Source organism: Hyperolius riggenbachi, chromosome 1 (assembly GCF_040937935.1).
Source record: "Hyperolius riggenbachi isolate aHypRig1 chromosome 1, aHypRig1.pri, whole genome shotgun sequence".
NCBI lineage: Eukaryota > Metazoa > Chordata > Amphibia > Anura > Hyperoliidae > Hyperolius > Hyperolius riggenbachi.
In genome coordinates, this window is record NC_090646.1 from 232,899 (window position 1) to 256,953 (window position 24,055).

Here is a 24,055-nt window from a genome sequence, read left to right on the forward strand (position 1 = left end):
CAGTTTTACTGTATTCACTTACAAATTTGAGATTGTACTCATTAATATTCAACCAGGCAAGGAACCGCTTAAGTTCTGTTTCTTCCCCCCTCCAGATAAAAACCGCGTCATCTATAAAACGTTTCCAGAGCACGAGCTCCGCCCCGGGGCCCCCCTGGCCCCTTAGGACTGTTCGTCAGCAGGGGAAACTAAAATTAATGAAGTTCTATGCAATCCAGCACGTACCACTAAACTGGAGAGGAGGTGACTATTTGAAATCTATGTCTAGAAGAGAATCATATTGGATCTACACTTTAAATTCACTAGCTCCGGCAGGTCTGAATCAAGACATAGAGCTTTTTGCTTTTAATGAATGAATTCCATTTACGGACGGAGGGGGGAGGAGTTACATAGCGGAGGGAGGATAAAAGAGGAGAGTATCTGACCAATCACTAAGCCCTGATGAAGGAAGGCGTAACCTTTTGAAATGCGTTGGCGTGATTGGAGGAATTTGCGTGTGACGTCACGAAAATCGCTACTTCCGGCTAACTTCCGGTATACGGGTAGAATCCCGCAGAGACTCTAACACACACGGGCTCTGATTTTCAATCAAGGACTTTCCTGTTTGAAGCTGTCGGCCGCAGCTATTTACAATACAGGATCAAGTTACTTTACCGGAACGGAATTTTCCTCCCCCCGCTGCTGCTTACATTTCCGTCTGTAACAGGAACAATACCAACCATCAGCAAGAAGGAATACACGCTGTGGTAGCGTGAGTATACGGATCAACACTGCTTTGAGGCTAATTGCTTTGCTATATCGATAAAAACTTCATTGCATAAAGGCATATCAACTCTATTAATTAATAGAAATCATTTTTGGAACTGTGACATTTGCACAAAAATCTTGGTATATAAGTCAAGCTTCATAGATGCTTTTTTTATTACAGGAGATCCTCCAGGCAATTTTATAGGAATTTTTATATGCATTTGAGTTTTATTTTAGAACGTATGTATGTTTGATGTTTTTTATTGGGCTCATACACACTTTACCATCGATCAGGTTATTGATTAGGCCATGTGCACACGGCCGCTTGCTAAGTAAGGCGGGCTTAAACTGCACAGGTCTCCTCAATCAGGATATCGGGTTTGGTGTATTGAGCAGTAAGATATACGATGGCATTTGTATGATTATATCTATTTTTAGCTGTGTTTATTAATAAGATTAAAAATCAATCAATTTATGCTAATTTGCTAAAGCGCAGGATTTTATTTCTATTAGATAAATACTACTTCTACTTGCATAACAGATGTATTGTGCTATCCACGTAATGATTCCTGTGAATTTTATAAAGGAAAAGCTGAAAAAACCTATTCTAGGCAGTGGCCATCTTGCCAAGCTAATGCTGCAATCATATCCTCCCTGACTCTTGTTTTCCTCCCTCCCTTCTCTTGCTCATTGTGTATTCATTAGCTGCCCTCCTCCCAGAGTCTTCAGACACTCCCACTGAGGTGTATACTAACAACTGCACTGTCTTTTTTATGTACACATCCAATCACTGAGTCACCTCAGCCTTGCTTGTAAACACAAGTGATCAGAGGGTGTTTCTGATAAGCAGCTAGGCAGGGGAATAAATAGAAGAGGAGGAATATATTATAGATAAAAAGAACTCCCAGCATTCAACTCTTTGGCACTGTTTGGCACTAGGGCCAGTGCTCCTAAAGTATGTGATAACTACAAAACATAACAGCAGAAACAGTTTTGCAAGTTTTGAATGCAGGATTAGCATCTTTATCACTTAATACACTCAGACCAGTTGCTGTTGAAATTTGATTTTTATGGTGACACTCCCGCTTTAAAGGATACCCGAAGTGACATGATGAGATAGACATGTGTATGTACAGTGCCGAGCACACAAATAACTAGGCTGTGTTCCTTTTTTTTCTTTCTCTGCCTGAAAGAGTTAAATATCAGGTATAGAAGTGGCTGACTCAGTCCTGACTCAGACAGGAAGTGACTACAGTGTGACCCTCACTGATAAGAAATTACAACTATAAAACACTTTCCTAGCAGAAAATGGCTTCTAAAAGGCAGGAAAGAGATAAAAAGGTCAATAGTTCATAGATTTCAGCTCTGGCATACTTCAATGGATGTGCCATGGAGCAAAAACAATAAAACAGTTAAAACTTAAAAAGCAGATTTAAACATAAAATAAAACTGGAATATCTCAAAAAGTAATTTTTAGGAGACGGAAGATAGATGCAATAGTTTATTTCATTAGTTTATTTTCACTTCGGGTGTCCTTTAACCACTTCACCACCGAGGGGTTTTACCCCCTGAGCACCAGAGCAATTTTCACCTTTCAGCGCTCCTTCCATTCATTCGTCTATAACTTTATCATTACTTATCGCAATTAAATGAACTATATCTTGTTTTTTCCGCCACCAATTAGGCTTTCTTTAGGTGGGACATTATGCCAAGAATTATTTTATTCTAAATGTGTTTTAATGGGAAAATAGGAAAAATGTGGGAAAAAAATTAATTATTTTTCAGTTTTCGGCCATTATAGTTTTTAAATAATGCATGCTACTGTAATTAAAACCCATGAAATTTATTTGCCCTTTTGTCCCGGTTATAAAACCATTTAAATTATGTCCCTATCACAATGTTTGGCGCCAATATTTTATTTGGAAATAAAGGTGCATTTTTTTCAGTTTTGCGTCCATCCCTAATTACAAGCCCATAGTTTATAAAGTAACAGTGTTATACCCTCTTGACATAAATATTTAAAAAGTTCAGTCCCTAAGGTAACTATTTATGTATTTTTTTTAATTGTAAATTTTTAATTTTTTTTTTAATTACAAAAAAAAAAAAAAAATGGGGAGTGTGGGAGGTAATGAGTTAATTTTTTGTGTAAAAGTCATTTATTTGTATGTGAAAAATGTGTAGGGTGTAGTTTACTATTTGGCCACAAGATGGCCACAGTAACTTTTTGTTTTCATGCGACCTCCAAGCGTCCTTCCGGAAGCTTGGAGGAAGAATAAGGAGGCTGGGTAAGTGTGTATCTTTTCACAATGATCGCGCTGCCCATGGGAGAGCAGCGGATCATTGCGGGGCTTAGATCAACGAACAGGAATGGATTTTCCCGTTCATTGATCTCCGGGCGAGCGGGCGGCGGCGTGTTTACTAGCGGCGGGCGGCGTGTTTACGAGCGGGAGCGCGGGCAGCGTCGGGAACGCGGAAAGTACGGATTTCTCCGTCCCTGGGGGTTAAAGGATGGAAAAAGGGGCGGAGAAATACGTACGCGCGGGGGTAAAGTGGTTAAAGAAATAATAACAATAACAATAACAATATAATAAATGGCCACTAGATGGCAATAGCACTGAATAGTGTTGGGCAAAGAGATTCTAACCTTTCAGACACTGTTTAGAGTCCACGTGTTTGGTATTTTTCTCCAAAATCATATTTGCCACACATCTAGCATATTCCAACGGCAGTGCAATCTTCCATGCGTTTGTACACAAGCTGCATTTTCCTGCTCTGAATGTTCAGACGACAGGTCTGCTTGTTTTCGTGTGCGATGTGCAATTTATGCTTCAACGCAAGTCAAAGAGAATGCAAAAAAACCCCCAAAAAACAAAAAACACTTTGTATGAAAGATCATGTGCAATTTTAATTAATTGGATACACTTTTATGTAAATTAATTTATATTCATGGAAAAATCGCACACGATAATTCACATGAACGCAAATAAAGATTGCAAAACTGCTGGCAACAAATTAAAAGATAGAGAATTGAAAATACAAAAACAACAAAAATGCAGGTCTATGCCTGGGGGAAATCACAACGACAAGGTGGAATGACGCTCAGGCAAGGCGCACACATAGCAGAAACGCTAGCGTTGTGGAAAATGCTGCGTTTTTTCCGCTAATGAAAGTCTATGGGAGGTAATTAAAAACGCATATCAAAAACACATGCGTTTTTGATGCGTGCGTTCTCAAAAACGCTGGATTTGTTGCATATTCTTCAAAAACACACATAATGAAAGTCAATGAAAACGCAATGGTATGCATTCTCCATGCGTTTTATATGCGTTTTTGGTTAAACAAAAATTGTTTTATGATGAATTTCTGCTTCCTGTTGTCTTCCTAGTGATTTGCATAAAAGGCAAATATAAAACGCATGCAAATGCATAAGCGTATTTTATATGCGAACCACAGACGCATTGAAAAATGCTTGAAAAACGCATCTGCAGTAAAAAAAAAATGCTTATGCGAAACCGCACAAAAAACGCACACAACATTAACATAAAACATGATGACATAAAACAGCTTTTCATGTGACGTTATGTGTGCACCCAGCCTTACCCTCGTGTGTGACTTGAGATTGGGCCAATCACAATCTGCGAAATGTGTATTCAATCCAAGCTGCATGGCCTTGTATACCCCCTCCATGCAGAATGAGGGCCGTGAGATTGTGAATAGTAGGGACAGATTGTGTAGGTATGCTGACATACTCTGTGGAGGTGGTAAAACACCAAACAATGGCTAATCACAATTGGATGTGTGTATACTGCCTAAAGATTGGGAGCCCAGAGAGTACAAGCAGCACGGCTTCTAGAGTTGTAGTTTGAGTTTAGAAATCTTAATCCATTAGCAGCATCAGTAGAGTTATCCTGTGTGAGATAAGTGCATTGCTTTTGGCCTCAGTGAGTAGAACTCCATGTGCTGTAAATATCTTGGAATGCTTTGATCTCTCCCTGCTAACAGAAAATACAGAAACTGAAAGCAGAGGTCCTCTATTATTGCCTCACACTGCCCCCTAGTGACAAGTTGCCATAAATACACATTACAGCAGTACTATTTAGTAGCAAGCAAATGTAACAAATTAGAAATGATTTAAAAAAGTGCTAAAAAAATTTGGCCTGGAGCACTTGCAAGCCCCTTAATAAATTGGCTGCTGAAGGATTAAAGGGATGTCTGTGGAGCCACATTCACCAGGCAGCCCCACAATTCACTGGGCCTCAAACCAGAGCGATCACTTGTAGGGCAACCATCATGGAGATGTAGCCAAGTCTTCTGCTAGCAGCACTGTTGTTACTGCGGATAATTCAGGAGTACCTGCGGTATGGACGCCCGGAGGACACCCCGCTTCTTGTGCTGTTTTGGCAATGAAACATTGTGCCAACATCCTGTTCTCATGGTTCCTGGAGGTCACCAGAACCTGTGGTACAGATGCCCGGAGGACGCCCGCTTCTTGTGCTGTTCTGGCAATGAAACGTTGTGCCGACATCCTGTTCTGAGGGTTCCTGGAGGTCACCAGAACCTGTGGTACAGACGTCCTGAGGACGCCCGCTTCTTGTGCTGTTCTGGCAATGAAACGTTGTGCCGACATCCTGTTCTGAGGGTTCCTGGAGGTCACCAGTACCTGTGGTACAGATGCCCGGAGGACGCCCGCTTCTTGTGCTGTTCAGGCAATGAAACGTTGTACCGACATCCTGTTCTGAGGGTTCCTGGAGACTACGAGTACCTACGGTACAGACGCCCTGAGGACACCCCGCTTCTTGTGCTGTTCTGGCAATGAAACATTGTGCCGACATCATGTTCTGCGGGTTCCTGGAGACTACGAGTACCTGTGGTACAGATGTTCTGAGGACGCCATGCTTCTTGTGCTGTTCTGGCAATGAAACGTGCTGACATTATGTTCTGAGGGTTCTTGGAGGCCACTGACCTTTCTTTATCTCACCTACCAGAGATGTAGCAATGGAAAATGCTGAGGGTGCGAGTAAGCCTGGGTCCCTGGAGCAGAGGGCCTACCTAGGGAAGCTGGTGCCTCAGAAGTTTGACCGCCATCATAGGAGCCCATAGTAACTCCTCCTGTCATGTTACGGCAAGGCATCTGTGTGTGTGGGGAGGGGTTAGGCATTGATAGGGGGGGGGGGTGTTATGCATTGATGGGGGTCTTTTAAGGTTAGACCTCAGTGTTTAGGGTTAGGCAGGGGGGGGGGGTTATGCATAGGTGGGCTCTTTGTGAGGGTAGGGTTAGGTTTACTGATATTTTAGTGGAAGTAAAGAGCAGATGAATCTTCAGCACTCTTTAGGATAACAGCAAGGGTCTGGACTTGACCATAATCAGCATATGATTGTAACAATTAAATCCCCTTTCGGAGCGTGCACGGGCTGATAGTTATAGACATGTAGATGTTGAATGGAGAGATAGAGAGAAGCCAGCACTGCTAATGGGGTAATTTATTTCAGCAGATAAAAAACAGTGACACTTACAATCAGCGTGGTCGGATGCAAAGCGGGAGGGTGGGCGCCAGGTCTATGTCCCCCTGCGCAGGGGGACATAGACCTGGCGCCCACCCTCCCGCTTTGCATCCGACCACGCTGATTGTAAGTGTCACTGTTTTTTATCTGCTGAAATAAATTACCCCATTAGCTTTACTGATATTTTAATCTACTGGAGGCTATTTCTGATGCCAACATTTCCGGGCGCCCTGACCCACCATGCATGTAAAATGGGTGAAGGGGGGACAGATATCAGGCACATTCCCTAGACCATAACCCATAGACACAACCCCTTGTCAAAGACCATAACACCGAAACCTACAACCGACAATAATAACTCAGCCACTGATAGGACTGTGGAAACACCAGGCCAAAAAGAAGTTCTCCACCAACAAAATCTCATCAAGTACCATTGCTATAATCTAAATCCTCTCCTGTATCCCATAGAGAACCACAACTCTGGGCCTACAAGAGAGCATCCAACCCAGAGCTATGCCTTGCCTCATCCTACCGCTCACAAAGATGAAAGGGGGGAGGGGGGTATCCTTACTGGTTTCTGGATGATAGGAAGGGTTTCTTATTGCTTTGTGGGTGAAAGGAAGACATTTTGATTGGTCAGGCCTCCTGCTGACATAATTGCTTGGCCACTGCACCAGTACTGAGGCAGGCAGCCATCACGCAGGCAGGGTGAAGAGTATTAGTTGGTGTAACGATTGTGGAATCGTCTCCGTGGTCAGCGCACCAGACGTGCGCTGACGCGGCGGATTTCCTCCACAAGCGTATTATTGCGGACACCCAGGCTAGGTGCTATGCACCCGCAGAGGGCAATTCCCACCGGCAGATGGCGCTGAGGAGTGCAGGCGAACACAGCCGCTGCACAGCCACAGATGCCAAATGGGAATTGTACAGATCCGGGACACGGTACAATCAGGCAGGGCTGGATAGCCCACAGGGAACAGAGCAAAGGGATAGAACCAAATGTGTGCCCACCAAATTAATCGCCACCCAGCGACGGCAAACACACAACGGCGGAAACGAAGCAGGAAACGCAATCGCAAGAATAGCGATTGCCAACAGCGACACAAGACTGAGCAGGACAGAGCAAAGGGTAGCAAAGGCACAGAAAATCATACAAAGAGAAAGATAAAGAAAATAACAAAGCTAGCTGAACGCGAACACCGCACTCATTCGCAACAGTGCACGCGTTCGTGCGCGGTCTCCGCATGTTACGCACAACAGAGACAAGCACGCCTAACTAACCAAAGACAGACAAACACGAAACAGAGAACGCGAGCGCTTGCTTAACGGTTACCTCACCGAGCCTACAGCAAGCGTTCGAATCAGACAAGACAGACACACGTGAAACAGGAACTGGGCAGAAAGGATCCACCGCTCTTCCGTCAGAGCAAGTGTGATCCAAGCAGAAACACAGATCAGAAAGATCCACAGCCGCTACCGCTAGCGGTTAGTGCGATACAGGAAGACAGAGTAGCAGAACAGAAGGATCCACAGCGCTAGCGAAAAGTGGCTAGCGCGATCCCAGGAGACAGAACAGAAGGATCCACAGCGCTAGCGAAAAGTGGCTAGCGCGATCCCAGGAGACAGAACAGAAGGATCCACAGCGCTAGCGAAAAGTGGCTAGCGCGATCCCAGGAGACAGAACAGAAGGATCCACAGCGCTAGCGAAAAGTGGCTAGCGCGATCCCAGGAGACAGAACAGAAGGATCCACAGCGCTAGCGAAAAGTGGCTAGCGCGATCCCAGGAGACAGAACAGAAGGGCCTACCAGTAGCAACCGCTGCTCTGGTTAGCACCCCACAGACAGACAGAACAGGCAATACAAATAATACAATCCTAACTAAACTAGGGAATCTGCCTAGCGCAGTCCCACGAATTACTCTAAACTAATCTTCAACGAGAAGTAGCATGGCTGACACTCACAAGGAGTGCAAACTACAAACCCTGAAGGAATGACCAGCAAAGGACTGTGGGTAATCCCAACCTTTATATTGCCAGTCATCACAGGAGGCAGGTAGGGGATTTGCATAACGAATGCATGCAAATTCCTCAGGAGCAAGCTGCAGAACTGACAAAATGTCTCTCTTAAAGAGACCTGCAGAATGCAGACGTTAACAGTGATCAAAACGCTGCCTGTCTGCACAGGCAGCTGAGCAGATTCTCACAGTACCCCCCCTTCTAGGGTCGAATTCCAGACGACCCTCAAAACTGATATCTCCAAACCACTCTAACAGGAGACTCATGAAGGTCGGGGCAGCCCGACAAGGTCCAATTCCAGAGTCAGTCCACCCGAAACCGACCTCATCGGAAACAGAAGCCACCGAAACATGCCCATCAGTACTACCAGTACTACCCATCAGGACTGTGAACGCCAGAGAAGAAGCCATCGACACCCTCCAGACAATACCCACCACCTTTCAAGGAGCGTCCTAAAATACCAAACCTGCCACAATACCTGTTCGAAGTGTCCCTTACAACACAAAAGCCACCGTTGATCTTATCCAGGGTACCAAGCAAAATTTCTCCCGGAATCTCCCAGAACCTTTTGAAGCTCCACAGAGATCCCAAGAGAGCAGAACAATCACCAGGCTCACATGGAGAATTACCAAGAACCCCCATGGAACCAATGACAATTCCGGGTTCAGAATTACGAGGACACCCACCAAGATCAAGACTTTCAGGGACCACTTCTGGGCATGCAAGCAGGCAGGCCATATCAGAGCATGTCTCCACTGAAGAAGCATCTGAGTACGCTGGTAACCGAGGCACACTTGGGCTTTCTGGGTCACAGAGCACACTGGGGTACACCAGCACAGGAGAAACCTCAGGACATGTCGGGGAACTGCCAACCTCAGAGTCCGGCACGACAAGACCAAAACCAGTACCGGGCAGAGAATCATCATGAGTGGAGGTCACAGGCACTGGACTTTCAAAAGAAGACTCGGATACAAATTCAGAAATTTCTGTGACAATATCATCATTGACTACATATGAGTGAAGCTCCATCAGAGCTGAAAAGGTAGCCAGCAAGGCAACAATGCCTACGGAAGAGGGTAACACCTCAGAAGGACCTGGGGGGCAGGAGACATCTCCTACAAGTTCTGCACCCTTTGGGAGGAACTCAGAGACCTCCAGAACATCGAACAAAACCTCAGGAACATCATTTTTCAAGTTTTCTAGGAAGGATTCTGAACTATCCATGTTACAGGGCAAAACTGGAACTTTATCTTGTGGACAGGGCAGATGTCCCAAGGAAGGTTCCACCATAAACTGAGATTGAATTTCATAAACATGAAGGGAATGTACAGGCATATTCACTGGACCACACACTGACTCCCTAACTTTAATCTCACTGCACCCAGAATTCTGCGTAGCAGTCAAACTAGCTTGCAATTCCAAAACTGCAGAAAAACAGGTGGAAATAGCAGCAATACCTAGACGAGCCTCTAGGGACACTGCAGGAGATATTGTACAAGGCAATATTGACTCATCCAGAGTACAGGGTGGAGAGTCAATACTTTCTTCAGAATCAGACTCGCAAATGTCAATGCGAGTGGACATAATGTCTTTATTCATGATACAGGGCAGGCTCAGAGACATCTTCTCTGGACAGAGCAAAGGTGCTTCAGTATAAGGTTCGCAAACCCAAGGCGCTGTCTCACTCTTGGACTCGGCTAACAATGTCGAATGTGAGGAGTCAGAACGCGAAATTTGTGAATCCAAGATCGCAGTCGATTGCGAAAGTGGACATTTCGAAGACAGGGATTCAGAGATCTCCAGGCTGAATTGCTGGATCTCAGAAACGCCAGCTGACAATGTGCTTTTACAAACATAAACTGAATGAAGTACACGTTGTTCATTCAGAATCATTTTCCACATACAAATCAGCGGACTCACAAAGTCAAATTCACACCCCTTTCCTTTTCTTAAGGCAGAAGCAGAACTTATACATGCTCTCAAGACAGACTCACTTCTGGCAATGTAGTACTCACAAAACGACTTTGAATTGTTCTCCAATTCGTACACCAGCGATTCGAGCTGCTTTTTCTGGAACGGGGGCTCCCATTCACACCTGACTAGGTCTGAGCATACATACTGAACAATATTAGAAGAAGGAGTTGTGACAACAACATGAGAAACTTTATTAATCACATTACCCTTACTCTTGAAACTGCATAGTTTGGGAATTTTCCCCATAGCAAGATCATAGATGGAGGATCTTAAAGTAGTACTGGGAGAAAAAAATCTGTTTTTACAAGACAAGGGATCCCACATATCATTGACAAAACTGACACACTCACGCCGATCACAATCGGCAGGAACATCTGAGAAACAGGCATCAGATCGCACAGATTCAACCTCCAAACAAACAGAAGAAACTTCATCAGAATTCACACAGGTGTCCACAAACGAGGCACACCCATTCATTTCAGGTCGCACAGTGTCCAAACTCACTTGCTTTACCCCAGAACGACAGGAATAATCATGTGACAATGGTGTCTCTTTATTGGAAATAATTGGTTGGTGTGTGTGCAATTCGTCCAAAATAGTCTGCCACACATAAATCACCAGATCCATATCACACTCATCACATTCATCAGAATCGATCAAAAGGTACATAGAGTCGAGACAATCATTCAGGATATCCTCGCTTTTTGCGATATAAAAATCGCAAAAGGCCTTCCAATCCAAATCAAATTCCTCCACCAAGGCCCCAATTTCCCATGAGGCAAATGGCGGTTCAAATAACCCGGTATCGAGATAATCCCCATATGGGTGGGGATCAGGGACGAGCACCGATTTTTTAACTGCTTTTATATAGTGTGCGATCCTACCTATGATAGGATCCACATACGCTTTTGTCTCAGGCAATGACATCTGAAGCAAATCAAAGGTTCCCTCTGCCCTGGGAATTTTGGTTTGACTGGTCATTCTGTAACGATTGTGGAATCGTCTCCGTGGTCAGCGCACCAGACGTGCGCTGACGCGGCGGATTTCCTTCACAAGCGTATTATTGCGGACACCCAAGCTAGGTGCTATGCACCCGCAGAGGGCAATTCCCACCGGCAGATGGCGCTGTGGAGTGCAGGCGAACACAGCCACTGCACAGCCACAGATGCCAAATGGGAATTGTACAGATTCGGGACAAGGTACAATCAGGCAGGGCTGGATAGCCCACAGGGAACAGAGCAAAGGGTTAGAACCAAATGTGTGCCCACCAAATTAATCGCCACCCAGCGACGGCGAACACACAACGGCGGAAACGAAGCAGGAAACGCAATCGCAAGAATGGCGATTGCCAACAGCGACACAAGACTGAGCAGGACAGAGCACAAGGGTAGCAAAGGCGCAGAAAATCATACAATGAGAAAGATAAAGAAAATAACAAAGCTAGCTGAACGCGAACACCGCACTCATTTGCAACAGTGCACGCGTTCGTGCGCGGTCTCCGCGTGTTACGCACAACAGAGACAAGCACGCCTAACTAACCAAAGACAGACAAACACGAAACAGAGAACGCGAGCACTTGCTTAACGGTTACCTCACCGAGCCTACAGCAAGCGTTCGAATCAGACAAGACAGACACACGTGAAACAGGAACTGGGCAGAAAGGATCCACCACTCTTCCGTCAGAGCAAGTGTGATCCAAGCAGAAACACAGATCAGAAAGATCCACAGCCGCTAGCGCTAGCGGTTAGTGCGATACAGGAAGACAGAGTAGCAGAACAGAAGGATCCACAGCGCTAGCGAAAAGTGGCTAGCGCGATCCCAGGAGACAGAACAGAAGGATCCACAGCGCTAGCGAAAAGTGGCTAGCGCGATCCCAGGAGACAGAACAGAAGGATCCACAGCGCTAGCGAAAAGTGGCTAGCGCGATCCCAGGAGACAGAACAGAAGGATCCACAGCGCTAGCGAAAAGTGGCTAGCGCGATCCCAGGAGACAGAACAGAAGGATCCACAGCGCTAGCGAAAAGTGGCTAGCGCGATCCCAGAAGACAGAACAGAAGGGCCTACCAGTAGCAACCGCTGCTCTGGTTAGCACCCCACAGACAGACAGAACAGGCAATACAAATAATACAATCCTAACTAAACTAGGGAATCTGCCTAGCGCAGTCCCACGAATTACTCTAAACTAATCTTCAACGAGAAGTAGCATGGCTGACACTCACAAGGAGTGTAAACTACAAACCCTGAAGGAATGACCAGCAAAGGACTGTGGGTAATCCCAACCTTTATATTGTCAGTCATCACAGGAGGCAGGTAGGGTATTTGCATAACGAATGCATGCAAATTCCTCAGGAGCAAGCTGCAGAACTGACAAAATGTCTCTCTTAAAGAGACCTGCAGAATGCAGACGTGAACAGTGATCAAAACGCTGCCTGTCTGCACAGGCAGCTGAGCAGATTCTCACAGTTGGGTTAGGATAAGTGCGTGTGTCATGCTCGCCACACATGGACTGACAAAGGCATCTGCATTGCCTTTTGCACTGATCCAACGTCTTGTGACTATAGGGGCTGGGCCCAAAGCAAGGCCACATGTGGGAGGGGGTGGTGCCCAGTGGCTCTCTTGAGCCTGCCGGTCCTGCAGCATCAGAGCGTAGGATAGTGTGGTGGAACTTTGTAGATGCAGGCAAGTATACATAAAACAAAATGCACACAGATATTCCCCAGCCCCGTGTCCAAGCTCTTGCTACAGATCTATATGCGTATTAGTACAGGTGTGAGTTCACTTACACTTTAAGCAAGCCAGAGGTTTCATTTCATAAAAGCTTTCAGAACAAATAAGGAAAAGTTTATATTTTCTATGAGGATGAGTGGTCGTGGAGAAAAGCGGAATACATTAAGCAGAAGTGTTTAGCAGCCTCCAGTATTCTGACATCTGGTGACCCTCCAAGCCTTCCTCACACTTAGCACATCTATAGAAAGAGGAACTCTCTCAAGTGTGGAGATATGTTTACATTATTTACTGTAAGAACCAGCGACAAAAAAAAAAAAACCTTTCGCGTAACTCAGCAGAGAAGTTCCTCCTGTTGTCTTCAGTTCTGGCAGCCACAGATATTGTAGAGTTCATGCTTGTCTGAGATCAGGGAACATCACATAAGATCTGAGGTTTGGGAACATCACATAAGATCTGACATCTGGGAACATCACATAAGATCTGAGATCTGGGAACATCACATAAGATCTGCCATCTGGGAACATCACATAAGATCTGGGATCTGGGAACATCACATAAGATTAGAGTTGGGCCGAACCTCCGATTTTAGGTTCGCGAACCTGGTTCGCGAACTTCCGCGGAAGGTTCGGTTCGCGTTAAAGTTCGCGAACCGCAATAGACTTCAATGGGGATGCGAACTTTGAAAAAAAAAAAAAATATGCTGGCCACAAAAGTGATGGAAAAGATGTTTCAAGGGGTCTAACACCTGGAGGGGGGCATGGCGGAGTGGGATACATGCCAAAAGTCCCGGGGAAAAATCTGGATTTGACGCAAAGCAGCGTTTTAAGGGCAGAAATCACATTGAATGCTAAATGACAGGCCTAAAGTGCTTTCAAACATCTTGCATGTGTATACATCAATCAGGTAGTGTAATTAAGGTACTGCTTCACACTGACACACCAAACTCACCGTGTAACGCACCGCAAACAGCTGTTTGTGTAGTGACGGCCGTGCTGGACTGGTGCGCACCATGGCGAGAGTGCAGGTTTTGGTGGCTTTACAGCCCATATGGTCGCCTGGCTGATGTAGCTGAATGACAGAACAGTGACTGTCCAGCTGATCAAATTTGGTCTGACCACAATGAAGCAACGACCTTATTATCTTTTGTGTGCCCCCCGAGACACTCATCTAGGCGCCGGTCATTGCTTCATTGTGATACGCAAGCCCCTTCACCACGGCAAGGTAATGATCACGAAGGGGAATGGGCGCATGTACATGCCTTTTCTTTTGTTGTTGCAGTTGCCCGCAGTGCAGCCAGAAAAATTAGGCAGTCATGTACACGCACCAGAAAAATTATTACGCAGCGGCCTAAAAAATTCAGCAATCCGCCTGGAGTCCCGGACCCTGTTGGTGGTGGCAGAGAAGGTAGTCAAGCGGCCTGCAGGCAGACATGCTGTGTGGAGGGACTGGGAGCGACTTAGTCTTCTTGGGGCAGGCCAGGCAGCCAGTCACACGGCGTGCAGGCAGAGATGCTGTGTATGCGGGGACTGACTTAGTCTTGGGGCAGGCAGCAGCCCTCCGGGATCCATGCCTCATTCATTTTGATAAAGGTGAGGTACTTAACACTTTTGTGACTTAGGCGACTTCTCTTCTCTGTGACAATGCCTCCAGCTGCGCTGAAGGTCCTTTCTGACAGGACGCTTGCGGCAGGGCAGGAGAGAAGTTGGATGGCAAATTGGGACAGCTCTGGCCACAGGTCAAGCCTGCGCACCCAGTAGTTCAAGGGTTCCTCATCGCTGTTCACAGCAGTGTCTACATCCACACTTAAGGCCAGGTAGTCGGCTACCTGCCGTTCCAGGCGTTGGTGGAGGGTGGATCCGGAAGGGCTACGGCGAGGCGTTGGACTAAAGAACGTCCGCATGTCCGACATCACCATGAGATCGCTGGAGCGTCATGTCTTTGACTGCGTGGACACGGGAGGAGGATTAGTGGCAGTGGTACCTTGCTGGCGTTGTGCCGTCACATTACCCTTAAAGGCATTGTAAAGCATAGTTGACAGCTGGTTCTGCATGTGCTGCATCCTTTCCACCTTCCAGTGAGTTGGTAACAGGTCCGCCACTTTGTGCCTGTACCGAGGGTCTAGTAGTGTGGCCACCCAGTACAGGTCATTCCCCTTGAGGTTTTTTATACGGGGGTCCCTCAACAGGCAGGACAGCATAAAAGACGACATCTGCACAAAGTCGGATCCAGTACCCTCCATCTCCTCTTGCTCTTCCTCAGTGACGTCAGGTAAGTCAACCTCCTCCCCCCAGCCGCGAACAATACCACGGGAAGGTTGAGCAGCACAAGCCCCTTGCGATGCCTGCTGAGGTTGTTCTCCTGCCGCTGTCCCCTCCTCCTCCTCCTCCTCCTCCTCCTCCCCCAAAGAAACACCTTGCTCATCATCCTCTGAGTCTGACTCGTCTTCTGCACACGACTTCTCTTCTTCCTCCTCCTCCTCCCCCCTCTGTGCTGCCGCAGGTGTTGAGGAAACAGCTGGGTCTGATGAAAATTGGTCCCATGCCTGTTCCTGCCGTAACGGTTTCTGGTCACGCTCATTCACAGCTTCATCCGCCACTCTACACACAGCACGCTCCAAGAAGTAAGCGTAGGGAATTAAGTCGCTGATGGTGCCCTCACTGCGGCTCACCAGGTTGGTCACCTCCTCAAACGGCCGCATGAGCCTGCATGCATTTTCCATCAGTGTCCAGTTGTCGGGCCAGAACATCCCCATCTTCCCAGACTGTTTCATTCTACTGAAGTTGTAGAGGTAGTGGGTCACGGCTTTCTTCTGTTCTAGCAGGCGGGAGAACATGAGCAGGGTCGAGTTCCAGCGAGTCGGGCTATCGCAAATGAGGCGTCTCACCGGCATGTTGTTTTTGCGCTGAATTTCCGCAAAGCATGCCATGGCTGTGTAAGACCGCCTCAAATGCCCACAGAACTTCCTGGCCTGCTTCAGGACATTCGCTAAGCCAGGGTACTTTGCCACAAATCTTTGAACCACTAGATTCATGACATGTGCCATGCAGGGTATGTGTGTCAGCTTCCCCATATGCAAAGCGGCAAGCAGATTGCTGCCGTTGTCGCACACCACGTTGCCTATCTCCAGGTGGTGCGGGGTCAGCCACTCATCCACCTGTTTCTTAAGAGCAGCCAGGAGAGCTGCTCCAGTGTGACTCTCCGCTTTGAGACAAGACATGTCTAAGACGGCGTGACACCGTCTTACCTGGCATGCAGCATAGGCCCTGCGGAGCTGGGGCTGTGTAGCTGGAGAGGAGAACTGCCACTCAGCCAAGGAGGAGGAGGACAGCGAAGAGCATGTAGCAGGAGGAGAGGAGGTGGCAGGAGGCCTGCCTGCAAGCCGTGGAGGTGTCACAATTTGGTCCGCTGCGCCCTGCTTGCCATCGTTCACCACCAGGTTCACCCAATGGGCTGTGTAGGTAATGTAGCGGCCCTGCCCGTGCTTGGCAGACCAGGCATCCGTGGTCAGGTGTACCCTTGACCCAACGCTCTTCGCAAGAGATGACACCACTTGCCTCTCAACTTCACGGTGCAGTTGGGGTATGGCCTTTCTCGAAAAATAAGTGCGGCCTGGCATCTTCCACTGCGGTGTTCCGATGGCCACAAATTTACGGAAGGCCTCAGAGTCCACCAGCCGGTATGGTAACAGCTGCCGAGCTAACAGTTCCGCCACGCCAGCTGTCAGACGCCGGGCAAGGGGGTGACTGGCCGAAATTGGCTTCTTCCGCTCAAACATTTCCTTCACGGACACCTGACTGCTGCTGTGGGCAGAGGAGCAGGAACCGCTCAAGGGCAGAGGCGGAGTGGAGGAGGGTGCCTGTGAAGGTGGAAGGGAGAAAGCGGCAGAAGCAGATAATGCACCTGATGGAGGAGGAAGAGGAGAAGGAGGGTGGCTTTGCTTTTGTGTGCTGCTGCTGCTTTTGCTCAGGTGGCCATCCCATTGCTGTTTGTGCCTTTTCTCCAGGTGCCTTCGTAAGGCACTTGTCCCTACGTGAGTGTTGGCCTTTCCACGGCTCAATTTTTGTTGGCAGAGCGAACAGATGGCTTTGCTCCGATCTAAGGCACACACATGAAAAAATTTCCACACCGCTGAGCCACCCTGAGCACTATGGGGACCTCAGCAGCTGATGCTGAAGGGCAAGTTGGCTGGCTGTACATAGGTGGCGATACATGGTGCCGGACTCTGCCACCAGCTGTTTCTGACGAAGAGCTGCCCCAGCTTCTTTCAGCAACTTCTCTCCTCCTACTACTCTCTGACTCCCCCTCTGAACTGTCCCCCTCTTCATCTCCTCTATTGGGAACATACAGAGGATCCCTATCATCGTCATCATCGTAATCATCCTGCCCAGCTTCGCTTGCCTCAGACAAATCCAAACATGCACCATCAGTAGGTCCTTCATCCTCCTTACACGTTACATCCATAGTGTTGCCGGGTAACTCAAATATATGAGCTGGTGAAAATTCATCTGGCTGTAACAACAATGGCTGTGCATCAGTGATTTCAACACTAAATAATTCTTGCGAAGTGTCAAATGCAGCGGAAGTGGTGCTAGTAGTAGCGCTGGTGGCTGAGCAAGATGAGGTGTTCTGTGCCGCTAAATACTCAACCACGTCCTGACAATCTTGGGAGGTGATGGGACGTGCCTTCTTCCGAGCACTGTACTGTGGGCCAGGTCCACACGAAATTACATTTACACGACCTCGCGCAGACCTGCCGGGTGGCCTTCCTCTGGCTCTGGCACTACCTCTTCCTCTACCTGTTTTGTCCATATCGGGTATGCACGGAGTGGTATATCACACTGCGTGCACTCACGTAGGTAGGTGGGTTCACTTAACTGCACAGGTATGCGCACTGATGCGGTGGGTTCACTAAACAGAACAGGTATACAGTGGCGGGTTCACTGAACAGGTATACAGTGGCGGGTTCACTAAACAGAACAGGTATACAGTGGCTGGTTCACAGAACAGGTATGCAGTGGCAGGTTCACTGAACACAACAGGTATGCAGTGGTGGGTTCACTGAACAGGTATACAGTGGCAGGTCCACTGAACAGAACAGGTATGCAGTGGCGGGTTCACTGAACAGGTATACAGTGGCGGGTTCACTAAACAGAACAGGTATACAGTGGCGGGTTCACTAAACAGAACAGGTATACAGTGGCGGGTTCACAGAACAGGTATGCAGTGGCAGGTTCACTGAACACAACAGGTATGCAGTGGCGGGTTCACTGAACAGGTATACAGTGGCGGGTCCACTGAACAGAACAGGTATGCAGGGGCGGGTTCACTGAACAGGTATACAGTGGCGGGTCCACTGAACAGAACAGGTATGCAGTGGCGGGTTCACTAAACAGAACAGGTATACAGTGGCGGGTTCACTAAACAGAACAGGTATACAGTGGCGGGTTCACAGAACAGGTATGCAGTGGCAGGTTCACTGAACACAACAGGTATGCAGTGGCGGGTTCACTAAACAGGTATACAGTGGCGGGTCCACTGAACAGAACAGGTATGCAGTGGCGGGTTCACTGAACAGGTATACAGTGGCGGGTCCACTGAACAGAACAGGTATGCAGTGGCGGGTTCACTAAACAGAACAGGTATACAGTGGCGGGTTCACTAAACAGAACAGGTATACAGTGGCGGGTTCACAGAACAGGTATGCAGTGGCAGGTTCACTGAACACAACAGGTATGCAGTGGCGGGTTCACTGAACAGGTATACAGTGGCGGGTCCACTGAACAGAACAGGTATGCAGTGGCGGGTTCACTGAACAGGTATACAGTGGCGGGTTCACTAAACAGAACAGGTATACAGTGGCGGGTTCACTAAACAGAACAGGTATACAGTGGCGGGTTCACAGAACAGGTATGCAGTGGCAGGTTCACTGAACACAACAGGTATGCAGTGGCGGGTTCACTGAACAGGTATACAGTGGCGGGTCCACTGAACAGAACAGGTATGCAGTGGCGGGTTCACTGAACAGGTATACAGTGGCGGGTCCACTGAACAGAACAGGTATGCAGTGGCGGGTTCACTAAACAGAACAGGTATACAGTGGCGGGTTCACTAAACAGAACAGGTATACAGTGGCGGGTTCACAGAACAGGTATGCAGTGGCAGGTTCACTGAACACAACAGGTATGCAGTGGCGGGTTCACTGAACAGGTATACAGTGGCGGGTCCACTGAACAGAACAGGTATGCAGTGGCGGGTTCACTGAACAGGTATACAGTGGCGGGTCCACTGAACAGAACAGGTATGCAGTGGCGGGTTCACTAAACAGAACAGGTATACAGTGGCGGGTTCACTAAACAGAACAGGTATACAGTGGCGGGTTCACAGAACAGGTATGCAGTGGAAGGTTCACTGAACACAACAGGTATGCAGTGGCGGGTTCACTAAACAGGTATACAGTGGCGGGTCCACTGAACAGAACAGGTATGCAGTGGCGGGTTCACTGAACAGGTATACAGTGGCGGGTTCACTAAACAGAACAGGTATACAGTGGCGGGTTCACTAAACAGAACAGGTATACAGTGGCGGGTTCACAGAACAGGTATGCAGTGGCAGGTTCACTGAACACAACAGGTATGCAGTGGCGGGTTCACTGAACAGGTATACAGTGGCGGGTCCACTGAACAGAAGAGGTATGCAGTGGCGGGTTCACTAAACAGAACAGGTATACAGTGGCGGGTTCACTAAACAGAACAGGTATACAGTGGCGGGTTCACAGAACAGGTATGCAGTGGCAGGTTCACTGAACACAACAGGTATGCAGTGGCGGGTTCACTGAACAGGTATACAGGCGTATATCAAAAAAGGGCGCCTGGAAAAAAGGGCGCGGGGTGTAGGCGAAATTAGAAGTTTGAATGCAAAACCGTATTTTTCGTTTAAGAGTTTATAAACGATAATTTAGTGCTAAATACGTAAAATAAACGGAAATGAAATGGCAAAATACCGTCTATAACAGTAAACGAATTCTGAAATGAAACGTCAAATAGCGTCTATAGAAAAACCGATATTTACACTTGTATTAAGCATAGTACTAGAATGGTAGGTTTTACAGGTATTTTACTACAATTATACCTAACTTTAGGGTCACAGATATCTCTCCTTATCCCTATCCCTCACACCTAGACCCCCCTTTGTGTAAATCCACATAATGTAATAAATTGTATATATTACATATATTGTACTATAACTATACCTTACCTTACTCTCATACAGAGCCCTCCCTGTACCTATCCCTAACCCCTAGACCCCCCTGTTGGTGCCTAAACCTAAGACCCCCCTGTTGGTGCCTAAACCTAAGACCCCCCTGTTGGTGCCTAAACCTAAGACCCCCCTGTTGGTGCCTAAACCTAAGACCCCCCTGTTGGTGCCTAAACCTAAGACCCCCCTGTTGGTGCCTAAACCTAAGACCCCCCTGTTGGTGCCTAAACCTAAGACCCCCCTGTTGGTGCCTAAACCTAAGACTCCCCTGTTGGTGCCTAAACCTAAGACCCCCCTGTTGGTGCCTAAACCTAAGACCCCCCTGTTAGTGCCTAAACCTAAGACTCCCCTTCTGGTGCCTAAACCTAAAACCCCCCTGGTAGTGCCTAAAACTAACCACCACCCTGGTCCTAACCCTCCCTGTACCTATCCCTAACCCCTAGACCCCCTAGTAATGCCTAAACCTAACCATCCCCACTGCACAAAACACACTAAACACATATAAACAATAATATATTTAATCCTTAAAATACTTCACTCCAAATAACATGAATAAAATAATTTATATATTTGTAATAGAATAACTAGCCTAAAATCACGTAGAAATCTTAAAATAACAGTAATTTGTAATAGAATAACTAGCCTTAAAATCACGTAGAAATCTTAAAATAACAGTAATATTTAAAGCGATATTTTAGTAACTATAATCAACGCATTAGAAGTGTAAAAACAAAGTTAATACCATAAGCGATGTATTTCTAATACAATCAGCTTTAGAAACGTTATTTAAACATTATACATATGAAAACGAATTTTAAATGATAAAAGAAGTGTAAACGAAATTTTAGTTGTTATAGTTTTATAAGCGCATTTTTAAAACGAAAAAACTAGTTAAAACCCATATAAGCGAAATTTACAAACGAAAAAATAAGTATAATACAAAGTTTAAACGAACTTGTAAACGATATTTGTTATAAACTTTATCCTGTAAACGAAAACCTTTGTTAACACGATCCCTGTAACCGCTATTTCTCGTGCGCCCTTTTTTCCTGTCGGGCGCCGAATAGCCGATATTTTGCATTGCAGTCTATGGCGGCGCCCTTTTTGTCCACTATCCCTGTGCGCCCTTTTTTACCCGTTCCGGTATACAGTGGCGGGTCCACTGAACAGAACAGGTATGCAGTGGTGGGTTCACAGCACAGGTATGCAGTGGTGGGTTCAATGAACAGGTATACAGTGGCGGGTCCACTGAACAGAACAGGTATGCAGTGGCAGGTTCACTGAACAGGTATGCAGTGGTGGGTTCACAGCACAGGTATGCAGTGGTGGGTTCACTGAACAGGTATGCAGTGGTGGGTTCACAGCACAGGTATGCAGTGGTGGGTTCACAGCACAGGTATGCAGTGGTGGGTTCACAGCACAGGGATGCAGTGGTGGGTTCACAGAACAGGTATGCAGCCAGACAGGAACAAGTTAAGCCTAACTAATCTTTCCCTGAGATACAGTCTGCAGCAGCTCGCCCTACTCTCACTAACGCAGGCAGCACACGAGTGACCGTAATGGCCGCCGCTGCCTGCCTTATATAAGGGGGGGGTGGGGCTCCAGGGGCTAGTGTAGCCTAATTGGCTACACTGGGCCTGCTGACTGTGATGTAGAGGGTCAAAGTTGACCCTCCATGTGCATTATGGGGCGAACCGAACTTCCGCAAAGGTTCGCCTGCGGGACGCGAACGCGAACCACTGAAGTTCGCATGGAACCGTTCGCAGGCGAACCGTTCGGCCCAACTCTACATAAGATCTGACATCTGGGAACATCACATAAGATCTGGGATCTGGGAACATCACATAAGATCTGGGATCTGGGAACATCACATAAGATCTGCATCTGGGATCTGGGAACATCACATAAGATCTGGGATCTGGGAACATCACATAAGATCTGCATCTGAGATCTGGGAACATCGCATAGGATTTGGGATCTGGGAACATCACATAAGATCTGGATCTGGGAACACCACTAAGATCTGGATCCAGTACAAACCCATTGAGCTCCTGGGCATTGCGTTACTTCGTAATGTGACACAGATATGACTTGAGTCATCATATTTTGTGCTGGTAAAATGCATAGTAATGGGGTGGCATGGTGGATAAATGACCACATCTGTTAGGAACCGACCCCGCAGCAAGCCTGCAGATACGGTTTCCGACTGCGGGTTTGACCAGATCGAGAGGGGAAGCATCCTTAGTCGAGCTACCACAAGGCTGTGACCCCTCAGAACACTTCTCACTGCCACCACTAGCTGCCGCTAGACACCTCTACTCTGCTGTCGAGTGATCTGCACGCAATCCATGTTTCCGTATTCTGGTCAGCTTTGCGCTTTAGGCCGAATACGGGAACGCCACACACAGTACAATCGTACAGTAGCAAGGCACAATCAGGCACGGAACTTGTAATGCAAGCTACACTGCAGTCTCTCCTTCTAGGCTATGAGCGTTAGTTTAGTACAGCAAAAGTCAAACTTATTAAATAACGATTTAATATTCCAGAAAAAGTGGAACAATGCAGAAAATAATATATACAAAGATTTACAAAAACAAAGTAAAAATTACAAAATAAAGGTTACAAAGGTACACACAAGGATATTTGCTTACCAAAATAAACAGGGATCACGATAGAAGAACCTTGGACTCGGTTTTGTGGACGGACACAGTTCTTTTTTTTTTCAAATACTTTATTTTAGCCAACAGGTAAACAATTTGGAAATATCAAGGTAGACAATACAAATACAAATTGCTATTTGGACACAGCAATATAGATGACAGTATCAGACAGTCAGGTACATCTTGGCATTAAATATGATAGTATAGTAGTATCCGTTCCTGTAGACTTGAAAGTCAAACATTGCATAAAGGGACATGATGACATTAAGTCTCGTCTACATATGCCAACAGTAGCAAATGTCCATTTGACTAAAAGGTTGGTTATGAATTATTTCCAAGTGATGGGTAGCTATTATAAAATGCCATAAGTTGACCAAAAATAGTTTTTCTTATAAAGTCGAAGTAAACATTAACATTAACCAAGAACTATGGGTCTAGAGGTTCAGTCTAAGTATACACAGATATCAGGCAAGGGATGGTAAGTATAGTTGATCAATGTAATGTGTTGTTAATTACACATTGTCTAGTGTTCCACTGTAAGTATTTGTTTGAGATCATCAGAGTACCTATATAACAACCAGATTCTCCATATTTTGTTACATTTTTCAGACCTTCCCTGGATAGAATATACAGTGTTCTCAAGATCGTATACCAAGTCTAATTCCTTGATTAGATCTGATACTATGGGTATCCTGCTAGTTCCCCAGTTCCTTACAATCAGAGTTCTAGCTGCGTTTAGGATATGCCTCACCACTGAGCCAGTATATGATTTCATTCTCCAATCGTTTACATTAAGGAGATAAAATTGGGGTGTAAATGGCGTTTCCCTATTAGTTGTTTCTTTAATTAATTTCTCCACTGTCTGCCAGAAGGAAGCTAAAAGGGGGCATTCCCACAGTATGTGTAGGAGGGAGCCTGTAGTGCAGTTGCATCTCCAGCAATTAGAGTCCCTATCTGGATAGATTTGGGATCATTACAACGGTGTTAGGTACCACCTTGTCAGTATTTTGTAATTCATTTCTTGAATGCGAGAGGCAGTTGAAGTTTTGTGTGCGTAGATGCACATTTTGGATCTCTGTGCCGTAGAGAAGGACACCCCAAGCTCTCTCTCCCAGGCACAAAAGTAGGTGATAGAGTCAACTGTTTGGTCTGAGAGCAAGTCATATATGATTGATA

The 24,055-nt window shown here is 46.6% G+C and overlaps 1 protein-coding gene across 1 annotated transcript in view; it reads left to right on the plus strand.

The window, feature by feature from the left end:
• Positions 1 to 713: 713 nt before the first annotated feature.
• Positions 714 to 24,055, plus strand: part of LOC137562144 (receptor-type tyrosine-protein phosphatase kappa-like) — a 374,827-nt gene continuing 351,485 nt past the window's right edge. Inside the window, exon 1 of the mRNA XM_068273487.1 lies at positions 714 to 751. The gene's annotated coding sequence lies outside the window, so the exon portion shown is untranslated. The remainder of the gene's footprint in view (positions 752 to 24,055) is intronic.